The 25,683-nt window shown below is 38.7% G+C and overlaps 1 long non-coding RNA gene and 9 other non-coding genes across 10 annotated transcripts; all 10 read left to right on the forward strand.

The window, feature by feature from the left end:
* The first annotated feature begins 202 nt into the window (after positions 1–202).
* Positions 203–308, forward strand: LOC124266971. Its single transcript, XR_006895908.1, has one exon. It is a non-coding gene; the product is annotated as a U6 spliceosomal RNA (small nuclear RNA).
* Positions 309–961: 653 nt separating this feature from the next.
* Positions 962–1,100, forward strand: LOC124266977. Its single transcript, XR_006895914.1, has one exon. It is a non-coding gene; the product is annotated as a U4 spliceosomal RNA (small nuclear RNA).
* Positions 1,101–1,713: 613 nt separating this feature from the next.
* LOC124266972 lies at positions 1,714–1,819 on the forward strand. The gene has a single exon (XR_006895909.1). It is a non-coding gene; the product is annotated as a U6 spliceosomal RNA (small nuclear RNA).
* A 653-nt stretch (positions 1,820–2,472) lies between these two features.
* Positions 2,473–2,611, forward strand: LOC124266978. The gene has a single exon (XR_006895915.1). It is a non-coding gene; the product is annotated as a U4 spliceosomal RNA (small nuclear RNA).
* A 613-nt stretch (positions 2,612–3,224) lies between these two features.
* LOC124266973 lies at positions 3,225–3,330 on the forward strand. The gene has a single exon (XR_006895910.1). It is a non-coding gene; the product is annotated as a U6 spliceosomal RNA (small nuclear RNA).
* Positions 3,331–3,982: 652 nt separating this feature from the next.
* Positions 3,983–4,122, forward strand: LOC124266979. Its single transcript, XR_006895916.1, has one exon. It is a non-coding gene; the product is annotated as a U4 spliceosomal RNA (small nuclear RNA).
* A 614-nt stretch (positions 4,123–4,736) lies between these two features.
* Positions 4,737–4,842, forward strand: LOC124266974. Its single transcript, XR_006895911.1, has one exon. It is a non-coding gene; the product is annotated as a U6 spliceosomal RNA (small nuclear RNA).
* Positions 4,843–5,487: 645 nt separating this feature from the next.
* LOC124266945 lies at positions 5,488–10,418 on the forward strand. The gene is made up of 2 exons (XR_006895903.1): positions 5,488–5,523; positions 10,311–10,418. It is a non-coding gene; the product is annotated as an uncharacterized LOC124266945 (long non-coding RNA).
* Positions 10,274–10,415, forward strand: LOC124266980. Its single transcript, XR_006895917.1, has one exon. It is a non-coding gene; the product is annotated as a U4 spliceosomal RNA (small nuclear RNA).
* Positions 10,419–12,560: 2,142 nt separating the features above from the next.
* On the forward strand, positions 12,561–12,666 carry LOC124266975. The gene has a single exon (XR_006895912.1). It is a non-coding gene; the product is annotated as a U6 spliceosomal RNA (small nuclear RNA).
* Positions 12,667–25,683: the final 13,017 nt, after the last annotated feature.

Below are 25,683 nucleotides of genomic sequence, written 5' to 3' on the forward strand. Positions count from 1 at the left end.
AAACATGCACAAAGGTTAAAAACTTCATAATCACAACCACGAGAATAAAAGGATAAAGGCATCCACAATACTGAAATTCATGTTATCATTGTGTATGAATTAAGTAGCAGCACTGAAGAATAACATGTATATATATTCCATCAGTTTGAAAATCATGTGAGACCCCCCTCCCTATAAAAGGACGTAATGCCAAGCTAGAAGTGTATTGCTAACGCAGTACATATACTAAAATTGGAACGATACAGAGAAGATTAGCATGGCCCCTGCGCAAGGATGACACGCAAATTCGTGAAGCGTTCCATATTTTTAATCTTTCCATCCCCTAAATAACACTTCCAGCTAAATATGTCATTCATTTGGCAACAGGGGGCAAACTTGATGTTGGCAAATGACTTGAGATTTACACGATTGTTTACAGATGAAGTGAACAGACTGCATTATAACTCTTATAATTTTTTCTTTTTCTTTCACCCGACATGCCTTGAACATGCCCACGTGGCATAGTTTGCATAGGCATCCAGAAATAAACCATGTCTATTTCATTCGTTTAAAAACTTATGTCATTCTTTATTCATTCTCATATTATCACAGCCCCCGCGTTATAATTATGTTTGAATGGATGATTATTCCCGCCGAGTACTGCTATCGTGCGCATGCGCCTTGCTCTTGACTTGAACGCATGTACTACGATGACTTTAAGCCTTCACTTCTCTCATCATTGGGGTCGGCGTTAAATGAATCTAACACTGTTTGATTGAGATTTAAGGTGTCTGTCTAAACTGTAGTAATCCCCAGATAGTTACTAGAGTCGCACTTAAATGGGTGGCTATTGCCAATCAGTGTCACGGTTTGTGGCTAATTAAATCGACTTGTTGTTTTTGTTAAAGTATGCAAATTAGTTGAGACTAGGCGTTGGTAGGTCCTTGAAACAACAATTTAGTTATGGATATCTTATAACATTAGCTTTGCGCAGTGGCGGTACCATAGCCAATGAGGTTCATCCGAGGCGTGGTTATTGCTAGTTGAAAACTAATCCCAATACCCCGCGCTGACGCCCTTCACTGGGCGGCATGCGCAATTTTTGCTAGCTCCTACGGGAGCCTCATATATAATCAAAGAATAGAACCTCAGATGTACACATGAAACCTTGTGGTTTTCATTCGCCTCCCGTACTTCCCTAACATTATCATCTGGTCACTCCAGCATCATTTTGTTATAAATGGCTTTTTATTAAACATATATATAACGTCAGTGTAAAAGAATACCCAGTCTTTTGAAAAGCTACTTCTCTGTGGTATTGCTATACATAGCTATGTACATGTGAGTGATTTCACAGTGTGTTTATTTAGAGTTGATTGCCCTTGGACAGCTCCGACGACAAGTAGCACGTATATGTCGTTTGGAAAACGTTGTACATACCATATGCATGGGTGTAGACGGATGTGATGTAATCCTGTGCATTCTGCGTCGGTGTCGATTATGAATGATGAAAACCGCGTCCAAAACATGTTATAATATGTATAAAAGCTACTGAGAGTACTACCACAATACAATAAGAAAACGGTTAAAGGCATCCACAATACTGAAATTCATGTTATCATTGTGTATGAATTAAGTAGCAGCACTGAAGAATAACATGTATATATATTCCATCAGTTTGAAAATCATGTGAGACCCCCTCCCTATAAAAGGACGTAATGCCAATCTAGAAGTGTATTGCTAACGCAGTACATATACTAAAATTGGAACGATACAGAGAAGATTAGCATGGCCCCTGCGCAAGGATGACACGCAAATTCGTGAAGCGTTCCATATTTTTAATCTTTCCATCCCCTAAATAACACTTCCAGCTAAATATGTCATTCATTTGGCAACAGGGGGCAAACTTGATGTTGGCAAATGACTTGAGATTTACACGATTGTTTACAGATGAAGTGAACAGACTGCATTATAACTCTTATAATTTTTTCTTTTTCTTTCACCCGACATGCCTTGAACATGCCCACGTGGCATAGTTTGCATAGGCATCCAGAAATAAACCATGTCTATTTCATTCGTTTAAAAACTTATGTCATTCTTTATTCATTCTCATATTATCACAGCCCCCGCGTTATAATTATGTTTGAATGGATGATTATTCCCGCCGAGTACTGCTATCGTGCGCATGCGCCTTGCTCTTGACTTGAACGCATGTACTACGATGACTTTAAGCCTTCACTTCTCTCATCATTGGGGTCGGCGTTAAATGAATCTAACACTGTTTGATTGAGATTTAAGGTGTCTGTCTAAACTGTAGTAATCCCCAGATAGTTACTAGAGTCGCACTTAAATGGGTGGCTATTGCCAATCAGTGTCACGGTTTGTGGCTAATTAAATCGACTTGTTGTTTTTGTTAAAGTATGCAAATTAGTTGAGACTAGGCGTTGGTAGGTCCTTGAAACAACAATTTAGTTATGGATATCTTATAACATTAGCTTTGCGCAGTGGCGGTACCATAGCCAATGAGGTTCATCCGAGGCGTGGTTATTGCTAGTTGAAAACTAATCCCAATACCCCGCGCTGACGCCCTTCACTGGGCGGCATGCGCAATTTTTGCTAGCTCCTACGGGAGCCTCATATATAATCAAAGAATAGAACCTCAGATGTACACATGAAACCTTGTGGTTTTCATTCGCCTCCCGTACTTCCCTAACATTATCATCTGGTCACTCCAGCATCATTTTGTTATAAATGGCTTTTTATTAAACATATATATAACGTCAGTGTAAAAGAATACCCAGTCTTTTGAAAAGCTACTTCTCTGTGGTATTGCTATACATAGCTATGTACATGTGAGTGATTTCACAGTGTGTTTATTTAGAGTTGATTGCCCTTGGACAGCTCCGACGACAAGTAGCACGTATATGTCGTTTGGAAAACGTTGTACATACCATATGCATGGGTGTAGACGGATGTGATGTAATCCTGTGCATTCTGCGTCGGTGTCGATTATGAATGATGAAAACCGCGTCCAAAACATGTTATAATATGTATAAAAGCTACTGAGAGTACTACCACAATACAATAAGAAAACGGTTAAAGGCATCCACAATACTGAAATTCATGTTATCATTGTGTATGAATTAAGTAGCAGCACTGAAGAATAACATGTATATATATTCCATCAGTTTGAAAATCATGTGAGACCCCCTCCCTATAAAAGGACGTAATGCCAATCTAGAAGTGTATTGCTAACGCAGTACATATACTAAAATTGGAACGATACAGAGAAGATTAGCATGGCCCCTGCGCAAGGATGACACGCAAATTCGTGAAGCGTTCCATATTTTTAATCTTTCCATCCCTAAATAACACTTCCAGCTAAATATGTCATTCATTTGGCAACAGGGGCAAACTTGATGTTGGCAAATGACTTGAGATTTACACGATTGTTTACAGATGAAGTGAACAGACTGCATTATAACTCTTATAATTTTTTTTTTTTTCTTTCACCCGACATGCCTTGAACATGCCCACGTGGCATAGTTTGCATAGGCATCCAGAAATAAACCATGTCTTTTTCATTCGTTTAAAAACTTATGTCATTCTTTATTCATTCTCATATTATCACAGCCCCCGCGTTATAATTATGTTTGAATGGATGATTATTCCCGCCGAGTACTGCTATCGTGCGCATGCGCCTTGCTCTTGACTTGAACGCATGTACTACGATGACTTTAAGCCTTCACTTCTCTCATCATTGGGGTCGGTGTTAAATGAATCTAACACTGTTTGATTGAGATTTAAGGTGTCTGTCTAAACTGTAGTAATCCCCAGATAGTTACTAGAGTCGCACTTAAATGGGTGGCTATTGCCAATCAGTGTCACGGTTTGTGGCTAATTAAATCGACTTGTTGTTTTTGTTAAAGTATGCAAATTAGTTGAGACTAGGCGTTGGTAGGTCCTTGAAACAACAATTTAGTTATGGATATCTTATAACATTAGCTTTGCGCAGTGGCGGTACCATAGCCAATGAGGTTCATCCGAGGCGTGGTTATTGCTAGTTGAAAACTAATCCCAATACCCCGCGCTGACGCCCTTCACTGGGCGGCATGCGCAATTTTTTGCTAGCTCCTACGGGAGCCTCATATATAATCAAAGAATAGAACCTCAGATGTACACATGAAACCTTGTGGTTTTCATTCGCCTCCCGTACTTCCCTAACATTATCATCTGGTCACTCCAGCATCATTTTGTTATAAATGGCTTTTTATTAAACATATATATAACGTCAGTGTAAAAGAATACCCAGTCTTTTGAAAAGCTACTTCTCTGTGGTATTGCTATACATAGCTATGTACATGTGAGTGATTTCACAGTGTGTTTATTTAGAGTTGATTGCCCTTGGACAGCTCCGACGACAAGTAGCACGTATATGTCGTTTGGAAAACGTTGTACATACCATATGCATGGGTGTAGACGGATGTGATGTAATCCTGTGCATTCTGCGTCGGTGTCGATTATGAATGATGAAAACCGCGTCCAAAACATGTTATAATAAGTATAAAAGCTACTGAGAGTACTACCACAATACAATAAGAAAACGTTTAAAGGCATCCACAATACTGAAATTCATGTTATCATTGTGTATGAATTAAGTAGCAGCACTGAAGAATAACATGTATATATATTCCATCAGTTTGAAAATCATGTGAGACCCCCCTCCCTATAAAAGGACGTAATGCCAATCTAGAAGTGTATTGCTAACGCAGTACATATACTAAAATTGGAACGATACAGAGAAGATTAGCATGGCCCCTGCGCAAGGATGACACGCAAATTCGTGAAGCGTTCCATATTTTTAATCTTTCCATCCCCTAAATAACACTTCCAGCTAAATATGTCATTCATTTGGCAACAGGGGGCAAACTTGATGTTGGCAAATGACTTGAGATTTACACGATTGTTTACAGATGAAGTGAACAGACTGCATTATAACTCTTATAATTTTTTCTTTCACCCGACATGCCTTGAACATGCCCACGTGGCATAGTTTGCATAGGCATCCAGAAATAAACCATGTCTATTTCATTCGTTTAAAAACTTATGTCATTCTTTATTCATTCTCATATTATCACAGCCCCCGCGTTATAATTATGTTTGAATGGATGATTATTCCCGCCGAGTACTGCTATCGTGCGCATGCGCCTTGCTCTTGACTTGAACGCATGTACTACGATGACTTTAAGCCTTCACTTCTCTCATCATTGGGGTCGGCGTTAAATGAATCTAACACTGTTTGATTGAGATTTAAGGTGTCTGTCTAAACTGTAGTAATCCCCAGATAGTTACTAGAGTCGCACTTAAATGGGTGGCTATTGCCAATCAGTGTCACGGTTTGTGGCTAATTAAATCGACTTGTTGTTTTTGTTAAAGTATGCAAATTAGTTGAGACTAGGCGTTGGTAGGTCCTTGAAACAACAATTTAGTTATGGATATCTTATAACATTAGCTTTGCGCAGTGGCGGTACCATAGCCAATGAGGTTCATCCGGTGAAACTGAGATGCCACTGGCTCCCTCTGAACTTGAGGCTAAGTTTTTAGCCAAGTATTTTTCCCAGTTTGGGAATGTACTTGATGTTGCATGGGACAACACTATTGTCTCAGGCGACCTCACGTGTAACAGTGGTTTGGCCATTGTTAAGCTGGAAGTGAGTGACGAGAGCAGGAATGCAATTCCATATATAGTCCGTTTTGAGGATGGGGAGACTATGATGATTACTGCTCCTGGACGCATGTCACTCTGTTTCAAGTGCAGAAGACTAGGTCATGTAAGAGCAGTGTGTCCTAATTCAAGTTCAAGGAATTTCAGAAATGTAGCCGCAGATGACGATGATGCGCCAGGATCTCTCTTTCCACGTGGAATTTTATCAAGCAGAACCCCCAGAAAGCCAGATGATGAAATCTCCTTATCGGATGTGTCGGACAAGGTTCTAGAGGACATTAATGCGCTTGAGACAGAACAGACTGTGGATTTAATGAGTGACCAGAATGACGTGGAAGAAGCTGATGTATCAGAAGGTCAACCAGATAGTGAACTTGTTAACTCTGATCACAGCGGACCTGTTTCAGATTGTGCCGAATCTGGTAAAGAGCTCTTTACTACAGATGAGGAACATGTCGAAACACTGCCAAAATCTGGGACATATTCGGATATAGTGAAGAAGGTTTCCCCCCAAAAGAACCCTCCTTCTACCCATGTCCTGTCAGGTATGCCATCTGGTGTCCTGGCAGCGGCTTTGGTAACTCTACAGCCAAGGGGTGTGGTTCGTGTGGGAACATCTGCCTCTGAAACCCAGAAGAAGAAGCAGAGAACTGATCCACCGGATGACATTGAGTGAATTGACTTTGATGGAAACAGACAAGACAACGCATATGGACAATGAGACAGAAAATGGACTTAAACACAGACGCACTGGCTTCTCCCATGTGGGAGTGATATATGTGTACTTTTACTTTCTCTTGAATGAGAGAGAGCTCACTGGATTCATTGTGTTGGATTCATATGTTTCACCTTGGAGATATTCGTCAAGGATTACCTTCTATAATGGGATATCTCTTTTAAGTGAGTATGCTTATTCACATATGTTTGTTTTGTGATATAATGGCCACGAATCAAGGAATTAACACTAAACTGTTTTCCGTTTGTACATTAAATTGTTCTGGTTTAAGGGGAGGGGTTAGAAGGAGAATGTTGAAGTATGAATGGAATGAAATGAATGCAGATGTTTTATTTTTGCAAGAGACACATGTTGCTTGTGTAAAAGAGGGTCAGAGTGTTGAGAGAGAACTCGGGTGCAAGGCGATTTGGAGTTTTGGTACAGGGGCTTCTTGTGGGGTGGGTATTCTCTTATCAAATAAGTTAAGCTTTAAAATAGTTAAATTTCATTATGACTTTGATGGTCGCTTATTAGTATTGGATGTTGATGTATGTGATAAATCTTTCCGATTTATTAATGTCTATTGTCCAAATGATGCCACTGATAGAAGAGAGTTTCTTACTACCCTAGATATTCATCTGGTTACAAGGCGTTTCATAATACTTGGAGGGGACTTTAATTTTGTAATGGATACTTCATTGGACAAAGTTGGTGGTAATCCTCTTGCAGGAAGTGATGGTTCTAAAATTCTTCAAAATATTCAGAATAATTACCATTTGACTGATCCATTCCGGTTTCAGAATCCTAAGTGCATTCTTACTACTTGGCGTCAAGGAAACATTTCATGTAGACTAGACAGGTTCTATACATCTTCTTGTGTGTTGGATAATGTTCGTAATTGTAGATTAATGCCATGTTCCTTTTCCGATCATGATTATTTTTCATTTGATTTTATCCTATTGGATTCGATCTCAGTTGGTCCAGGGTACTGGAAAATAAATAACTCTATATTAGAAGACAGAGCCTTTCAGATGTCTTTTCGAAATTTTTGGAATGGTTTAGATGTCAGTACCACTCTGTCACATTCTGAGTGGGAGGATCTCAAGGTTGAAATTAAAAGGTATATTTCTAGTTATTGTGTTAAAAGAGTAAATGTCAAGAGAAATGTTCAGTTTCAACTTCAACGCCGATACAGGGATCTATTAGAAGCTGAAAGCAAGTCTCCTGGTGCTTTTACAGATCAACTTACTGCAGTTAAGAAACAGTTGTACAATTTTATATTTGATACTGCTCAAGGTGCTATGATTCATTCACGAGCAAACTATTAGACAATAATGAAAAGCCTTCTAAATTCTTTTTACAAACTGAGTTTAAACATTCTGGTGCTAAAGTTATTCATAAACTCATTGATGATCAAAACGTTTACACTTCACAGAATGACATTTCTAATCACTGTAGAAACTTCTTTGCTGATTTATTTACTGAAGAGGATATTGATGACTTCTACTGTGATGAATTTATAGATAATTTGCCATCTCTAGGGAATCGGTCTGATATATGTGAAGGTATGATTACCAATGATGAAGTGTTTGCAGCCCTTAAAAGTATGGAGTCTAATAAGTCTCCTGGTTTGGATGGTTTGTCTAAAGAATTTTATCTGGCATTTTGGGATTTGTTTGGTGATATTTTACCTAATTTATACAATTCCTCCTTTAATCTGGGTCATATGTGTGCCAGTCAAAAACATGGTTGTATATCACTTTTATGTAAGGACAGTAAACATCCGTACTTATTAAAGAATTGGAGACCTATTAGTTTGCTATGTGTTGATTATAAGGCGCTTTCTCGAGTTTTACAGAATAGATTGTCATTAGTTATATCAAGCATTGTACATCCGGATCAGACATGCGCTGTGAAGGGTAGATCTATTCATGATAATTTGCATTTGATACGAAATGTCATCGATTATGTTCAGCAGAAAGACTTGTCAGTATCCTTTGTTTGTCTCGATCAGGAGAAAGCGTTTGATCGTGTAAACCATGATTTTATGTTCAAAGCTTTACATAAATATGGGTTTGGGCCTCAATTTATTCGTTGGGTTAAGCTTTTATACACTGATATATCAAGTTCAGTGCTTGTTAATGGTCACCTTTCTCCTTCCTTTCCGGTTACTAGGAGTGTACGTCAAGGTTGCAGTTTATCTCCTTTGTTATATGTACTGGTATTTGAACCGTTTGCCATAAAAGTACGAAATGATAGTTCAATTTCGGGCATAAAACTTCCAGGTTCCAGTGAGGAAGCCAAGTTTTCAGCATATGCAGATGATGGTACTGGAATTTGTATGAATGGCCGGAGCGTAAAACGTTTGCTAGATTTGAGTGTGTTGTATGGAAAGGCATCTGGTGCCAAACTGAATGTTAATAAAACAAAGGGACTTACATTTGGAAAGTGGAAATTTTCAGCAGATCATCCGTTTGGAATATCGTGGCCAGATTCATGTAAAATTTTGGGAGTTAAATTTGGCAGAAACATTACTGATGATGACATCTGGAATGAAATATTGGTAAAGTTTCATGGTGTACTATTTATTGGTTTCAAAGATAGACAGTTGTCAGTGTTTGGAAAGTCCACGATTATCAAGAGTATGGCTATGTCTAAGGTTTGGTATACTGCAGGAGTTACACAGATGCCAAGTCATTTTTGTAAGCTCATACAAAGGATGGCTTTCAGTTTCTTTTGGGATTCTCACAAATTAGAACCACTGAACCGTAACATATTATATAATAGCGTTTTAAATGGTGGTGTAAATTTTGTTCATCTTATTTCACGTCTCCATGCTCTCAATTTATTTCATTTGTATATGTTTATCAATAATTCTTCTTGCAAGTGGGCACAGTTTGCTCTCTACTGGGTTGGTATTGCTCTTAGGAAGGTCAATCCTAGTTTTGCATCGAACTTAATTCCACACTCTCCTGTCATTCCCAGTTATTATGAAAAATGTTTGATATCCTTTAGGTATTTTATGATGCTTTACCCACATTTTGATTGGAATACTCCAATGCACACGAAAGACTTTTATCACTTAATAATTAATGCTGTTGTAATGAAACCCAGAGTGACAACATTGTTTCCATGCATTAACTTTTCAGTTAGTTTTCAGTCACTATGTAATCCATTTCTGGATCCTATGTGCAAGAGTTTTGCATGGCGTATGATGCACTGTATTGTTTCAACTAATTACACTTGGTATTGTCGCAATTTTACATTCAACAAAAGTGTACATTTTGTTCAGAAACAGAGACTTTAAAACACCTGTTTTTCAATGTGAAGTAGTTAAGGATTTGTGGAATATTGTACATAGTTGGATTTTGATATATCTTGTGGTGTGGTGGATTTAGATTTTGAAATGATCAGGTTTCATAACCTTCCTCGTGTTAAATGTAAATACAGGCATTCAGTCATATTATATCTTGTGTGTCTTGCGAAATATCATATTTGGCAAGTGAGGTCAAAGGTTAAATTTTGGCATAAACCAACTTCATCAACAAACATGTTTGCTGGATTTGTTGAAAAACTGCGTTTAAGAATTTTATGTGATAAGTTGCGATTTCCATATGATGTATTCAGGAAATATTGGGTTGATGTACGTGTGTTTTGTAAACTGACTCCCAACAATCAGATAGAATTTCTCTTTGACAGTTGAGTTGTGTTAAATGGTAAAACAGTATATTTACATGTAACAATTTGTAAATAGTAAATTCTTTCAATTGTAAATATGCTTTTAAATATGTTTGTACAATTTCCATGTAAATATGTGTATATACATGTACATATGTAGTCTCCATAGAAGACGCAACTTTATATGAAATAAAAAAAAAAAAAAAAAAAGAGGTTCATCCGAGGCGTGGTTATTGCTAGTTGAAAACTAATCCCAATACCCCGCGCTGACGCCCTTCACTGGGCGGCATGCGCAATTTTTGCTAGCTCCTACGGGAGCCTCATATATAATCAAAGAATAGAACCTCAGATGTACACATGAAACCTTGTGGTTTTCATTCGCCTCCCGTACTTCCCTAACATTATCATCTGGTCACTCCAGCATCATTTTGTTATAAATGGCTTTTTATTAAACATATATATAACGTCAGTGTAAAAGAATACCCAGTCTTTTGAAAAGCTACTTCTCTGTGGTATTGCTATACATAGCTATGTACATGTGAGTGATTTCACAGTGTGTTTATTTAGAGTTGATTGCCCTTGGACAGCTCCGACGACAAGTAGCACGTATATGTCGTTTGGAAAACGTTGTACATACCATATGCATGGGTGTAGACGGATGTGATGTAATCCTGTGCATTCTGCGTCGGTGTCGATTATGAATGATGAAAACCGCGTCCAAAACATGTTATAATATGTATAAAAGCTACTGAGAGTACTACCACAATACAATAAGAAAACGGTTAAAGGCATCCACAATACTGAAATTCATGTTATCATTATTTCTTGTATCTTTGAGTCATTCTGTCACCTGAACTTGCATACAATCATCCCTTGGACTTGGAAGAGAGTAAAATTATTAAGCCTACCAACTAGTTTACAAAGTATTTATATTAGTACCTCAAGTATTTATGCACATGCATTTTACATTGCATAAAGCCAATTGTCTCTATTGAATATTTTGTAACTATTCCAAATTAAAAAACTATTTTTTACATATCAATATTGATATTTGTTAGGAACTATTTGATCTCAAATAGTTTCTAACAAATATAAATATATCGAATATGTAAAAAATAGTTTTTAATTTGGAATAGTTATGGAATATTGCTGCAGCATAACAAATGTATTTAGAAAATAAATAACACATTAAACAAACAAAAATATTCTAATTTGGAATTACATACTTTAATTGAAAAGGGAAATGACAGAGTCAATGTGGCCAAATATGAAAAGAACATCAACTTGATAAAGTTGGTAACACATGGCTGTTTTATGAATAGCAGTATATTAATTAATAGTTTTATTAATTCAATATCAATACAGATTACTCAAATGCATTTTACGTTAACCATGTCATTGATTCCCAAAATATGTTTTGTGACAAACACAGTCCGCGATACTGAAAAGAAACACGTTTAGCGATAGAACTGCACTGGTTGTCAAAAATATATTATAGCTAAAGAAAGGTACTCATATGTTTTCGAATTGACTCGTGGTTGTCGGTTGTCAGTAAGGAACAGATAATCCTTGAAGGAATAATAATTTTTCGATCTTATCGTCCCCAAATTATCCAATTATTACGACTGTCACCAGCTGTGACAGCCAAGCATGGTAGTACACTTGGTCCGGTCTAGTAAGGTCATATTAGGCGGTCGCGCAATTTGGCACCACAACTGGTTCTTGCGCATTCGCTTGTCACCGGAAATCTAGTAGCGGAAGTAGCGCCTCGCGAGACTTACGGGCCCTATACCCCGTGCTGACGCCCTTCACTGGGTGGCATGCGCAATTTTTGCTAGCTCCTACGGGAGCCTCATATATAATCAAAGAATAGAACCTCAGATGTACACATGAAACCTTGTGGTTTTCATTCGCCTCCCGTACTTCCCTAACATTATAATCTGGTCACTCCAGCATCATTTTGTTATAAATGGCTTTTTATTAAACATATATATAACGTCAGTGTAAAAGAATACCCAGTCTTTTGAAAAGCTACTTCTCTGTGGTATTGCTATACATAGCTATGTACATGTGAGTGATTTCACAGTGTGTTTATTTAGAGTTGATTGCCCTTGGACAGCTCCGACGACAAGTAGCACGTATATGTCGTTTGGAAAACGTTGTACATACCATATGCATGGGTGTAGACGGATGTGATGTAATCCTGTGCATTCTGCGTCGGTGTCGATTATGAATGATGAAAACCGCGTCCAAAACATGTTATAATATGTATAAAAGCTACTGAGAGTACTACCACAATACAATAAGAAAACGGTTAAAGGCATCCACAATACTGAAATTCATGTTATCATTGTGTATGAATTAAGTAGCAGCACTGAAGAATAACATGTATATATATTCCATCAGTTTGAAAATCATGTGAGACCCCCTCCCTATAAAAGGACGTAATGCCAATCTAGAAGTGTATTGCTAACGCAGTACATATACTAAAATTGGAACGATACAGAGAAGATTAGCATGGCCCCTGCGCAAGGATGACACGCAAATTCGTGAAGCGTTCCATATTTTTAATCTTTCCATCCCCTAAATAACACTTCCAGCTAAATATGTCATTCATTTGGCAACAGGGGGCAAACTTGATGTTGGCAAATGACTTCAGATTTACACGATTGTTTACAGATGAAGTGAACAGACTGCATTATAACTTTTATAATTTCTCTTTTTTCTTTCACCCGACATGCCTTGAACATGCCCACGTGGCATAGTTTGCATAGGCATCCAGAAATAAACCATGTCTATTTCATTCGTTTAAAAACTTATGTCATTCTTTATTCATTCTCATATTATCACAGCCTCCGCGTTATAATTATGTTTGAATGGATGATTATTCCCGCCGAGTACTGCTATCGTGCGCATGCGCCTTGCTCTTGACTTGAACGCATGTACTACGATGACTTTAAGCCTTCACTTCTCTCATCATCATTGTTTGATTGTCGGTGTCGTTAAATGAATCCCCAGATAACACTGTTTGATTGCCAATCAGTGTCACGAATTAAATCGACTTTAAAGTTAGTTGAGACTAGGCTGTAGGTCTAAACTGTAGTAATCCCCAGATGGTTACTAGAGAGGCGTTTATTGCACTTAAATGGCTGACGCCCTGGCTATTGCTCCCTACGGGATCAGTGTCACGGTTTGTGGCTAATTAAATCGGCTTGTTGTTTTTATTAAACGTATGCAAATTAGTTGAGACTGGGCGTTGCTATGTACATGGTCCTTGAAGAGTTGATTGCCCTTGGAATCCGACGACAAAGTAGCACGTTAATGTCGTTTGCGTTGTTTCCATAAGTGGGTGTAGACGGATGTGATGTAATCCTGTGCATTCTGCGTCGGTGTCGATTATGCTGTTCCAAAAACATGTTACAATAATTCCCCATTTGCTGTTTCATGATGGCTCTGGCGGAGCTCTAATGCAATTCCGAGAGACGTCTTCTTACATCGGCAAGTGGATTACAGAAGGATCACTAGGTGAATATTGTGTAATTTCTGCTGTGTGATCTTTGACATTTTACGGACACTTCTCTTATCCAGGTCTATGGGCGGGCACTGAGTACTCTTTAGTACTGAGTACTCTTTAGTACTCAGTGGACCTTTAGTGGTCACCCCCCCACTTGCTCCTTCATCACCATGGCCTTGGCTGCGGCGCCAGTTTTGACACCTGTTCATCGGATGTACAGAGACGAGTCAAGTTATGCATGCACCATCACGGCAGAGTGCAAGGTGAGACCATTCACGAGAGAACTGTTGTTTGATGCTATTGTTGCTACGTTACAAAATATTTCTTGAAAAGATGTTATTTCCATCTGGAATACCAATCAAGGGGGAGCATTTTATGTTACCTTTAAGGACAAAAGGAGGGCAAAACTTTTGATTGAGGCCGGGAGAATCTATTACAAGGGAATAGACATCCTTATTACCTCGTATAAAAAAAGATTCATGAAATAAAAATCCACTGGTTGCACGATGATGTAAAAGAATCCTTCATTAGAAACTTTTTGAAAGGATATGGTGAGATATTGGATATCACCAGAGACACTGTGACACTTTCTGGAAAGGCAACGGTTAGGACTGGAGTGAGAACTGTTCGCATGGTCCTGAATCAAGGTGTGATTGATGATGTTCCTCACATAGTGAGATTAGGAGATGGAATGACCATGTTGTTTGCCATTTTGGGAAGATCTCCCATGTGTCTTCGATGTGGCTTTAAAGGTCACATGAGGAACAATTGTCAGGCACAGCCATACGAGTTCTTTAACCGTGTAATGCAGCGGAGTATCAGAGAGGAGAAAAAGAGGATGTCTGAAGGAGACAATGTGTCAGAGGAGGTGAGTGAGAATGGTGAAGAAGGAGAAGGTGTAGGTGTAGGTGAAGGTGATGACTCAGAGAATATTGGGCACAAAGAAAATGAACCAGTATGTAATGATGACATGTGCAAGCAGGTAGATGAGGAAATGGAGAAGGTAGATGGGGAAAGGGAGAAGGAGACAGAAGGTGAGAATGTGAACGTGGCTGAACCAAAGCCCAGTACCTCTTCTACAGTGGATGTCATTGCAGCAGTAGCTGCAAGTCTTTCTGGTTCTGATTCGCAGTGCCTTAAAGAAATTCATAACCTTATGGATACGAGTGACGATGCTTTTACTGTGCCTACAGAGACAGCTAAGAGAAAGAGTAGGTCCAAAAGTAGGGGAAAAGGTAGGGGAAAGACGAGGCGAGAGTCGAGTAACAGTCCATGTACTCCCAGGCAGGCCAAAGACAGTAGGTCCACTGGTAAATCTTACTCGGATGTGGTGTGTGATTCAGGAGGGGTCAGAGTTCAGAGTGATCCTGTCTTCTTGATAATAACCTAAGCAATGCCCATCGACTATGAGACAGAAGAATGGATGTAACACAGACGGATAAAACATATCCTCAAAAGAGGAGGTATATTACATTATTTCTGTTATGTACAATTGTTTCATGCATTTCATATAAAATGTATAATGTAACAACAATCAACTGTAATGGTTTGCTGGATGATTCGTCAAAAATTAATATTTTATCACACAAATTTAATTCGAGCATTGATGTTCTATTTCTACAAGAGACCCATGTGTATAATTTAAAATTAGCAAAGTTTTATGAATCAAAATTTAATGGGAAGGGATTCTGGGCTTTTGGATCTTATGTTAGCAGAGGGGTGGGAATAATAGTAAATAATTGTGTTATTTATGCTGTTGATCAGTTTCGTTTAGACGTTGATGGTCGATATATCATATTGGATTTAACAATACAAGGGAAAAAATACGTTTTTTCAACGTTTATGCACCAAACATTCCAGCTGATAGAGTGGCGTTTTACAATTCATTAAGTAAATATTTAGTTACCAAATAGAATTTTAGTAATAGGGGGAGATTTTAACTGTGTCCTTAATGTTAAATTAGATAAAATTGGTGGAAATAAAAAAACTGATCAAGCAGGAAGTAGTATTATTAAAAAATGGGTCTCTGATTTTTCTATATCTGACACATTTCGTTCTTCTTTTCCAGACTTGGCGGCGGTATCTTGGCGAAATTCTACTGGTGTTGGTTCCCGACTTGATAGATTCTATGTAACTTCTTCCCTCCTGTCCGCTGTCGAATCTACGAGAATCTCCCCATGCGCATTCTCAGACCATGAATATGTGACGGTAAGAATTAAAGATATTGAAGGCATAGATTTTGGTAACTCTTATTGGAAATGTAATAATAATATTTTTGATGAATCTTTTAAAATTTTGTTTGGTGGATTTTGTAAAACACATATACCTACTTTGGATAAAATTGATTTCATATGGTGGGACAATTTTAAAATCAAAATTAGAAAATTTCTAAATTTGATACAAATTACAAGAAAATCTGACCGTCTGTCCCTCCGTAAAAATTTGGAAGCAAAGTATCGTAATCTATGTCACGCAGAATCTTGTCATCCTGGACTTTATATTGATCATATAGTACATATAATATGTAAAGTTTGAACATAGCATCACTGATGTTGTATAGTGGTATAACATATTAGATATATATGACAATTCTAACGGATTATCTCTTGCAATATGCCTTCATTGTTAACTACATGTATTATAATAATACCACTATTGTAATATATGTTTTTCTTTCCATGATGTTCATTTTTGGCAAATAGGCCGTCGTTTTGTCTTCTGTGCCTGTTATAAATGTAAAGCATGTAATATTATGCTATAAAGTTACAAATGTAATGCTTCATTAATCAAACAACCTTGTCCATTCTAAATGTATAGGTTCTGCTTTTATGTCCCTGTTTCGCATGTTTTCAACTGTTATATGACTGTATAAATTGATAAATGCATGGTATAAATATTGATATCTACTATCTTTGTTATAATTAGATTAATAATAACCGGGAAAAATGTCCATAATAGAATATTAGGTCCCGATTTATGGCCCCACTTTCCCTCTTTCCTCTGTAGTTCTTTTATTGTTAAAATTGTCATCCCAAAACTCTGTGATAACTTTTATTTTAAGGGATGATAATAATGAGCACTGTCTGCAAATGTAAGTACCTGTATTAATAAATATTTTATTCAAACGAAAAAAGATTGACCAATAGTGCCCAAACTTGCTTTGGTTTGCAGCTTCTCGGCCTTTTTGCTACGATCAAAGACTCTGTTCTTCCAGGGGATGTTGTTCCAGTTTATGGAGGTTTATGTGTGACTTTTTGTGTTTTTTTGCTTTTTGTGATTGACTGACGCTTCCTTGATTACAGGTCTACGGTTGGGCATCACTTGCATGTTCAAGTGTGTGGCATTTAGTGGTCTTCCCCCCTTTTCACTCTGGCTTTAGTAACTGCTGTCGATGCAGGGGATATACCAGAGGAGTATATTGATCAGGATTGTGTTTCACGTACATTGTGTGTGGATTCGCTTCAGAGGAATATTTCCAAGGAGGGTGTATTGAAGGTTATTGTTGCTAGCTTTCCTTCATTGAAGACCAGGGATTGTACCAGTGTTTGGAATACGGAAAAGCCAGGCAAGTACTATGTGACTTTTAAGACCAAGGACCATGTGGAACTATTGAAGAAATCACAGGAAGTGAGATACGGAAACAATGCCCTAATGTTCTCAAGTTATGGTGCTCAAGTGATTCTGTTGAGGATACACTGGTTGCACGCAACAGTGAAACATTCATTCTTGAGGAATTACTTTTCCCAGTTTGGGAAGGTAATGGATGTGTACTTTGAGACCAAGATGCTTGATGGAGAACGAATTCAGACTGAGATTAGATATGTCAGGATCGAACTTGAAGGAGACAGCTTACAGAGGATTCCACATGTTGTCAAGTTTGGCAAGAAACAGAGTATCCTTATCATGGCACCAGGACGACTACCGCTGTGCCTCAGGTGTCACACTTATGGACATGTTAGATCCATGTGTGAGAACAGGACGAAACAAGTTATAGAGACACTTGCAGAAGAGCCAGTTACACGAAAGGAGGATGAGGAAAGTTCAGTGGATTCAGAGGAGGAAGAGATGGAGGAGGGAGAGGCTAATGTGGATGGAGAGGCTAATGTGGATGTGTCACAGAAGAGAAAACAGGACCAAGAGGAAGCAGAGGACAGTGAGATTCAGACAAAGAGGAGAGACATAGAGTCAGAAAGTGACAGTGTGCCTGACAAGGATTAGACAGATGTGAAGAAGACAGTGATTCCACGACTCGGATCTCATTCCCCTAAGTCGCCATACTGGATATTCAACTTCAAGTTGTACAGGAAGAAAGACAGTACCAGACTAAAAGTGGAATTTGACAAAACGGACATACTGAGATATGTGAATGGATTCCCAATGCTTCTGCAGGATGAAGTGAGACGAAACACCAGAGAAGTCTTAGTGGGAACAATAGAGATGTTTGAGGAATCCTTTACATTGATTGCAGGCAGACCCTATGTTGGTTATTCCTTAACAGTGACTGAGGAAGCAATGGTGAATGGGACAGTTGAGAGACCTCGGAGTGTAATAATGCATAAATGGTCTTAAATCTTGCAGTACTAAATGAAACATTTTCTTCTTTCTTCTGATAAAATCTGATTGTTAATGTTATCTCCTCTACACTGTGATAGACTTTTTTAAAATGAGGAGATAGCAATCTGCACTGTCTGCGCTTGTTAAATTTCCAGTACCAGAATAAATTTATGAAAATTAAAAAAGATTGACCTACAGTACTATGACCCATACGTAGCGAAGTGCACTGTTGCCCTGTACAAGTCAGACTGCCGGAACATTGACCGAAGTTCACTGTTTTCTTTGGTGAGGCCGTATACTAAGCCTGAGGATGTTCGTGGGATCTGGAAGAAGGAGAAGAGACACAGATGGTTCATCACCTTGAAAAGCAGAGCTGCAGCAGATAAACTATGTAAAGTTGGTGTCCTAGTGACAAGCCAGGGGATTCGGATCCTTATCTGCCCTTATGAGAAACAGACAGTGAAACTGAGATGCCACTGGCTCCCTCTGAACTTGAGGCTAAGTTTTTTAGTCAAGTATTTTTCCCAGTTTGGGAAGGTACTTGATGTTGCATGGGACAGCATTATTGTCTCAGGCGACCTCACGTGTAACAGTGGTTTGGCCATTGTTAAGCTGGAAGTGAGTGACGAGAGCAGGAATGCAATTCCATATATAGTCCGTTTTGAGGATGGGGAGACTATGATGATTACTGCTCCTGGACGCATTTCACTCTGTTTCAAGTGCAGAAGACTAGGTCATGTAAGAGCAGTGTGTCCTAATTCAAGTTCAAAGAATTCCAGAAATGTAGCCACAGATGACGATGACGCGCCGGGATCTCTCTTTCCACGTGGGATTTTATCAAGCAGAAGCTCGAGAAAGCCGGATGATGAAATCTCCTTATCAGATGTGTGACACAAGGTTCTGGAGGACATTAATGCGCTTGAGACAGAACAGACTGCGTTTTAGAATTTTTTGTGATGAGTTGCGATTTCCATATGATGTATTCATGAAATATTTTGTTGATGCACGTGTGTTTTGTAAACTGTCTCCCAACAGATAGAATTTCTCTTTGACAGTTGATTTGTGTTAAGTGGTCTCAATTTATTTCATTTGGATACGTTTATCAATAATTCTTCTTGCAAGTGGGCACTGTTTGATTTGAAAGACTGTGGATTTAATGTGTGACCAGAATGACGTGGAAGAAGCTGATGTATCAGAAGGTCAACCAGATAGTGAACTTGTTAACTCTGATCACAAGGGACCTGTTTCAGATTGTGCTGAATCTGGTAAAGAGCTCTTCACTACAGATGAGGAACATCCCGAAACACTGCCAAAATCTGGGACACATTCGGATATAGTGAAGAAGGTTTCCTCGCAAAAGAACTCTCCTTCTACCCATGTCCTGTCAGGTATGCCATCTGGTGTCCTGGCAGCAACTTTGGTAACTCTACAACCAAGTGGTGTGGTTCGTGTGGGAACATCTTCCTCTGAAACCCAGAAGAAGCAGAGAACTGATCCACCGGATGTCATTGAGTGGATTGACTTTGATGGAAACAGACACGACAACGCCTATGGACAATGAGACAGAAAATGAACTTAAACACAGACGTGCTGGACTCTCCCATCTGGGAGTGATATATGTGTACTTTTATTTTCTCTTGAGTGAGAGAGAGCTTACTGGATTCATTGTGTTAGATTCATATGTTTCACCTTGGAGATATTCGTCAAGGATTACCTTCTATAATGGGATATCTCTTTTAAGTGAGTATGCTTATTCATATATGTTTGTTTTGTGATATGATGACCACGAATCAAGAAATTAACATTAAACTGTTTCCGTTTGTACATTAAATTATTCTGGTTTAAGAGGAGGGGTTAGAAGGAGAATGTTGAAGTATGAATGGAATGAAATGAATGCAGGTGTTTTATTTTTGCAAGAGACACATGTTGCTTGTGTAAAAGAAGGTCAGAGTGTTGAAAGAGAACTCTGGTGCAAGGCGATTTTGAGTTTTGGTACAGGGGCTTCTTGTGGGGTGGGTATTCTATTATCAAATAAGTTAAGCTTTAAAATAGTTAAATTTCATTATGACTTTGATGGTCGCTTATTAGTGTTGGATGTTGATATGTGTGATAAATCATTGAGATTTATTAATGTCTATTGTCCAAATGATGACACTGACAGAAGACAGTTTCTTAATACCCTAGATATACATCTTGACTAGACTAGACAGGTTCTATATATCTTCTTGTGTGTTGGATAATGTTCGTAATTGTAGATTAATACCGTACCATGTTCCTTCTCCGATCATGATTATTTTTCTTTCAATTTTATCCTGTTGGATTCAATCTCAGTTGGTCCAGGGTACTGGAAGATAAATAACTCTATATTATATATTATCGAAATTTTTTGGAATGGTTTAGATGTCAGTAACACTATGTCACATTCTGAGTGGGAGGATCTCAAGGTTGAAATTAAAAAGGTATATTTAGGAGATAAACCTATTGTTAGGGAAAATCAGAGTATAAACGAAATTATAATAGTTTCTAAATTTCATTTAAAACCGAACGCGTAGCGTGAGGTTTTAAATGAACAATTTAGAGCTATTATAATTTCGTTATATACCTCTGATTTTCCAACACAGTAGGTTTATCTCCATTCTACCATGACAATTTTATGAACAATTTCAGGTGGAGCTCTTTCTTTGGTTACGAGTCAATACGTGAAGCGGCCTCGCATTCCAATCTCAAGTGGTATCGCCCGAAACGGGTGTTTGGTGGCAAACCGTCAATGACTAACAAACTCCAGATTCAGTAATAACAAATCACGTTTTGTTTTTCAATGCATCAATCACCAATCATTAACTGATAAGTTGGAAAACATATATCAAATAAGTTTAAAAAGCTTGGTTCACATTTGAAAATTCCACCGTAGACCCTTTCCCCACCAGAATAGTGGCAGCAACCTCATGGCCTTGACCTTTTCTCGAAGTCATTGTTTACATTTGGAAAGATGCGACAGGAGAGCCACTGACAGTTTGCGCAAGGTTAACCTGATTGTATGACTGAGATAGTCTTTGATATCTAATTACTGGTACTGGTACAAAATTTGAGAGTAGGGGCGCTTTTGCTGTAACGAGAAGTCCGTGTTGTACCGAATTTAGATACTGTTGAATTTTGCGCCCTGTCAACTTGACGATTTCACGCACCTCTACGTCTGCGTGCGACAGCTGTGGTGACTCTTACACACTCATGTGTGTACTTTGTGCTCAAATTCGATTCTACGGATATTATTTTCTACATTTTGGAAAGTGTTTTGTGACCTAGTTGCTTCAAAGTGTAGTGAATTCAAATTGAATCGGATTGGCTGGCATGTTCGCGAGTCTGTTGACAAAGAGCCAGATTTGTGGTGATATTTCCGAAAGGATGGATCAGGACAAGAGGGTGTACCTCTGGCATAAACACGGTAAGGTAATTAATTATACTTTAATAGACTACTTTAGATCAAGCTGTGTAATGGATAAGAGGGATCATGACTAAGCTAAATAACTTTTTCAACGATATTATACATTTAGAAAAAAAATATGTTGGGCTAAACAGAACGGTTTGCAGATTCTGTAGATCTAATTGTGTTTTACTACCGCTAAATTTGAAACAGTACAAATTTCAAAATATCATTTTGTTTGAATTGATAACCCAACTGTTTATTTATGTGGACGGAAGGCATTAGAATCTAAAATTTCTTCGGCGTTCGATGTTAATGCATCCTCCGTTACCGGATCAAGATCAGTGGCGATATCGTTGACGAAAGCTGATAATAAATTTAACACGGAAATTTTGTAGCAGTCTATTGCTGGATCTATTCTGACATAACATAGAATCAACGTAAACATATTTGTTTTGCTGAATTTTTATTCGGAAAGCAGACGATGTTTTGATCTTGTTCGACTGAATATTTGTTTCCATGCTTTCGAAGTACTTTTGTATGTATAAACACCTATTGCTGTGATTTACGCAAGTAGTGAGTCGTGCCCGTCATCGCTAAATCCATCTTTAAAGACATATGTGTAATTTCCGACAGTAAAATCGCCGTAATTTATCGATGCATCGGTAGGTTGTTCGGTGTCCGCCATGTTAGTGGGCAGACAAAAATAGTGCATTACCGTAAACCATGTATGATTGCGCACGGAAAACAGAGACCTGTATAACGTGATTATATACCTCTGAATGACTTTAATTAACCAATCACAATCCAGTGTTTACTGAAGTCATGGTAGAATTCTATTTATTGTGTTAAAAGAGTAAATGTCAAGAGAATGTTCAGTTTCAACTTCAACGCCGATACAGGGATATGTGTTGATTATAAGGCACTTTTCGAGTTTTACAGAATAGATTGTCATTAGTTATATCAAACATTGTACATCCGGATCAGACAAGTGCTGTGAAAGGTAGGTCTATTCATGATAATTTGCATTTAATATGAAATGTCATCGATTATGTTCAGCAAAAAGACTTGTCTGTATCCTTTGTTTGTCTCGTGCACATTGCATGTTTTCAAAATGTGCGTGGGATGTTTGAATTTAAAATCATTCTGTTTCAGACCACCGCGATGTCAAGTCACGAGTAGGATGACACCATAGATGACCTTACATTGTCACAAATAATTGACGAAGTTGAAAGTAATAGACTGGAATGGGATGATACAATCGAAGACACAATTCTTTCGCAAGCTGCTGCGGTTATGAAAACTCAATCGGCCGTGTTAGATGGGTTGACTAAATTGTCATTATCAAACACAGACGAAGTGTGCAACATTTCCTGAACTTTCAAACAGTACACTTACCCAGGTCATGACAAAAGATGATGTAGACATGAGCAGCCAACTTGATTCTGATGTCTTTGACAACGAATTTGAAGTGGTGGTAAACAAAAACAAGAAACAAAGATTCGCTAGTCCAAAACATGTCCAAAGCATTTACTTTCTGAAACAGAAAGTAAGAATACGCGAAAAAACACGAAGTGGAGTGTTGGTGTGTTCGACCAGTGGCGAAAACAACGTAAAGACGACACTATTCCCGATCTGAGAGACTCTAATGCGAAGACAGTGAACATCTGGTTATCATAATTTGTTGTTGAGGCGCGTAAAGTCAACGGGGACTGCTACCAACCGAATACCTTGTATTTGATCATGACGAGGCTTCTTAGAGCGATGAGAGAACAAGGCAATGACATAAACTTCCCCGATGTCAAACGCAACGACTGCTGTCAATTTCGTCGAGTACTCAGCACTCAAATGACCAAACGTCAGAGGGCCTTTGAACAACTACAAAGCAAGCTTAACAGAAGGGAGTGAGCGTATTTTGTGGGAGAAAGGTGTTTTCGGTAGGAAAACTGCACAAAGTCTCCTCAACGCGGTGTTTTTCCATAACGGTAAACTGTTTGGTTTGAGAGCATCCGATAACAACCGTCAGCTCGAGGCGAGTCAAATTGTTGTTGGCCGAGATCAACTAGGCAATTTCATCGAATTTCAAGGTAAAACTGCTACAAAACTACAACGGTGGATTGCACCATCGCTGTGTACAGGCGAAAACACTCCGATACGAACTACCTGAACTGTACTTAATAAAAATTGGTAATCAGGGACCATTCTACAGGCGAGCTCTCGCATCCGGACTTAGAGAGGACGACTTGAGATACAGTGCTCATGTACTCGGTTTAAATAAGCTGAGATCATTGATGAAGGATATTTGTAGTGCAGGGGGTATCGAAGGCAATTTTTCCAATCACTCGGGTAAACACACCTGTGCAACACGACTTTAGGAAGCGGGCGTTCAAGAACAGGAGATCATGAGCATTACAGGTCATCGTTCTTTCGACGCAGTCAGAAGATAAAAACGACCGTCTGTCGATACCTTGGCAGATATTTCAAACAAGTTGAACCCACCGAAAAAAGTGTGACCCTTCTGTTTGTGCTGTTGAAACCGGCTTCCCGATACAACACATGGCCAAGCCTCACAATCCGTCTTCAACACTTCCGACGACAAACCAACAAATCCCTCGTCAAGGAAATATTATCTACCAGAACTGTATTTTCAATCATTACCGAGTTGCAGATGTTCTCCGAGTGTTGACCCTTTATCTACTTGTGCAGATAATTTACCAGTAATTCAGCAGGCAAAAACTAACTATCTTTAAATAAGGTCACATTATGTTCCTGAGGTGGATTTTCTGTAACTGTATTGAGTTTCGAATTTGGGTGAAAATGTATCACTATTTGTGCCAGATTAACTCGTTTGAATAGGTAAAATGTCCTTGTAATTAAAAGTTTATAACTGTCATTTTGTTATGGTGTATTTTTAGAAAGTTTACATTCGCTTGAGACGGGCAAGCTGAAACTGTTTTATGTGGGTAGGAACAGTAGGCGTGGCTTGCTAACCTGTAATGAGCCAATCAGATAGCCGCGGTCTAAGGTTATTTCAATCCTGGTGTAACTGTTAGATAGACCACGGGTAAGATGAAAGGGACCGCCGACAGGGCATGGTACAATTTTTCTTTGACAGTTAGGTCGTGTTAAAAGTTTAAACATTGTTTTCTCATATAACATTCTGTAAATAGTAAATCCCTTGAATCGTATGTATGTTTTTATATTTTACTGTACAAGTTCCCTGTAAATGTGTGTTAATATGAAGACAATGCAAATTTAAATGAACCATAAAAAGTGATTCATATGAGGTTTTGCTTTTTCTGAACAAATTGATTTTCAAATATACTTTTCAGGTATGCAGGTGGGTAAGGTTTTGGCTCCTGTCTTCGGACTCCCTCATTTGCTGTACCGACTATCGGTGATGACTTTAGCCAATGCTGTTCCTGGAAAAAAGACTGACCCACAGTACTACGGCCCATATGTGGCGCTGTGTACAGTTGCCCTGGATACCTTAGAGTGCAGGAACTAAGGTAGATAGATTCTCGCGGTTTCCTTTGACAAGGCCCTATACAAAGCATGAGAATGTTCGTGGCATTTGGGAGAAGGAGAGAAGCTACAGGTGGTTTAACGACCCATATGTACAGTTGCCCTGTAGATTTTTGCTGCATGCTTTGGTGAGGCCCTATACAAAGCTTGAGAATGTGCGTAGCATTTGGAAGAAAACGGTGAGCCACAGGTGTTGCTACGACCCGTATGTGGCGAAGTGCTCAGTTGGCCTTGATACTTCAGAGTGCCTGTGTTCGGGAGTGCCTGTGTTCGCTCAAACGCACATCGTTCGGTTAGTGTTTTAGAATGTAAAACATTCATCGAAACGCAGTTAAAATTCCATGGACACTGACTGCACGAGAATTGCCTGCGAGTGAATGACACATGCACCAAGAGTCGGGTGTTAGAAAGAAGTCGGTTTCGGACATCGCTGATAGTTACACAGGTTCGGTACATCCCTCGAACGGGTACTTGAGCCCGTTCGGGAACTAACACCCCGAATGGGATAATAAAATCGCCCTCAAAGCGCAAAAAAACATGTTTTTCTTCATCCAAGCGTCAATTCACATCGG

Source organism: Haliotis rubra, unplaced genomic scaffold (genome assembly GCF_003918875.1).
Source record: "Haliotis rubra isolate DU_JTF1 unplaced genomic scaffold, ASM391887v1 Scf129, whole genome shotgun sequence".
NCBI classification, from domain to species: domain Eukaryota; kingdom Metazoa; phylum Mollusca; class Gastropoda; order Lepetellida; family Haliotidae; genus Haliotis; species Haliotis rubra.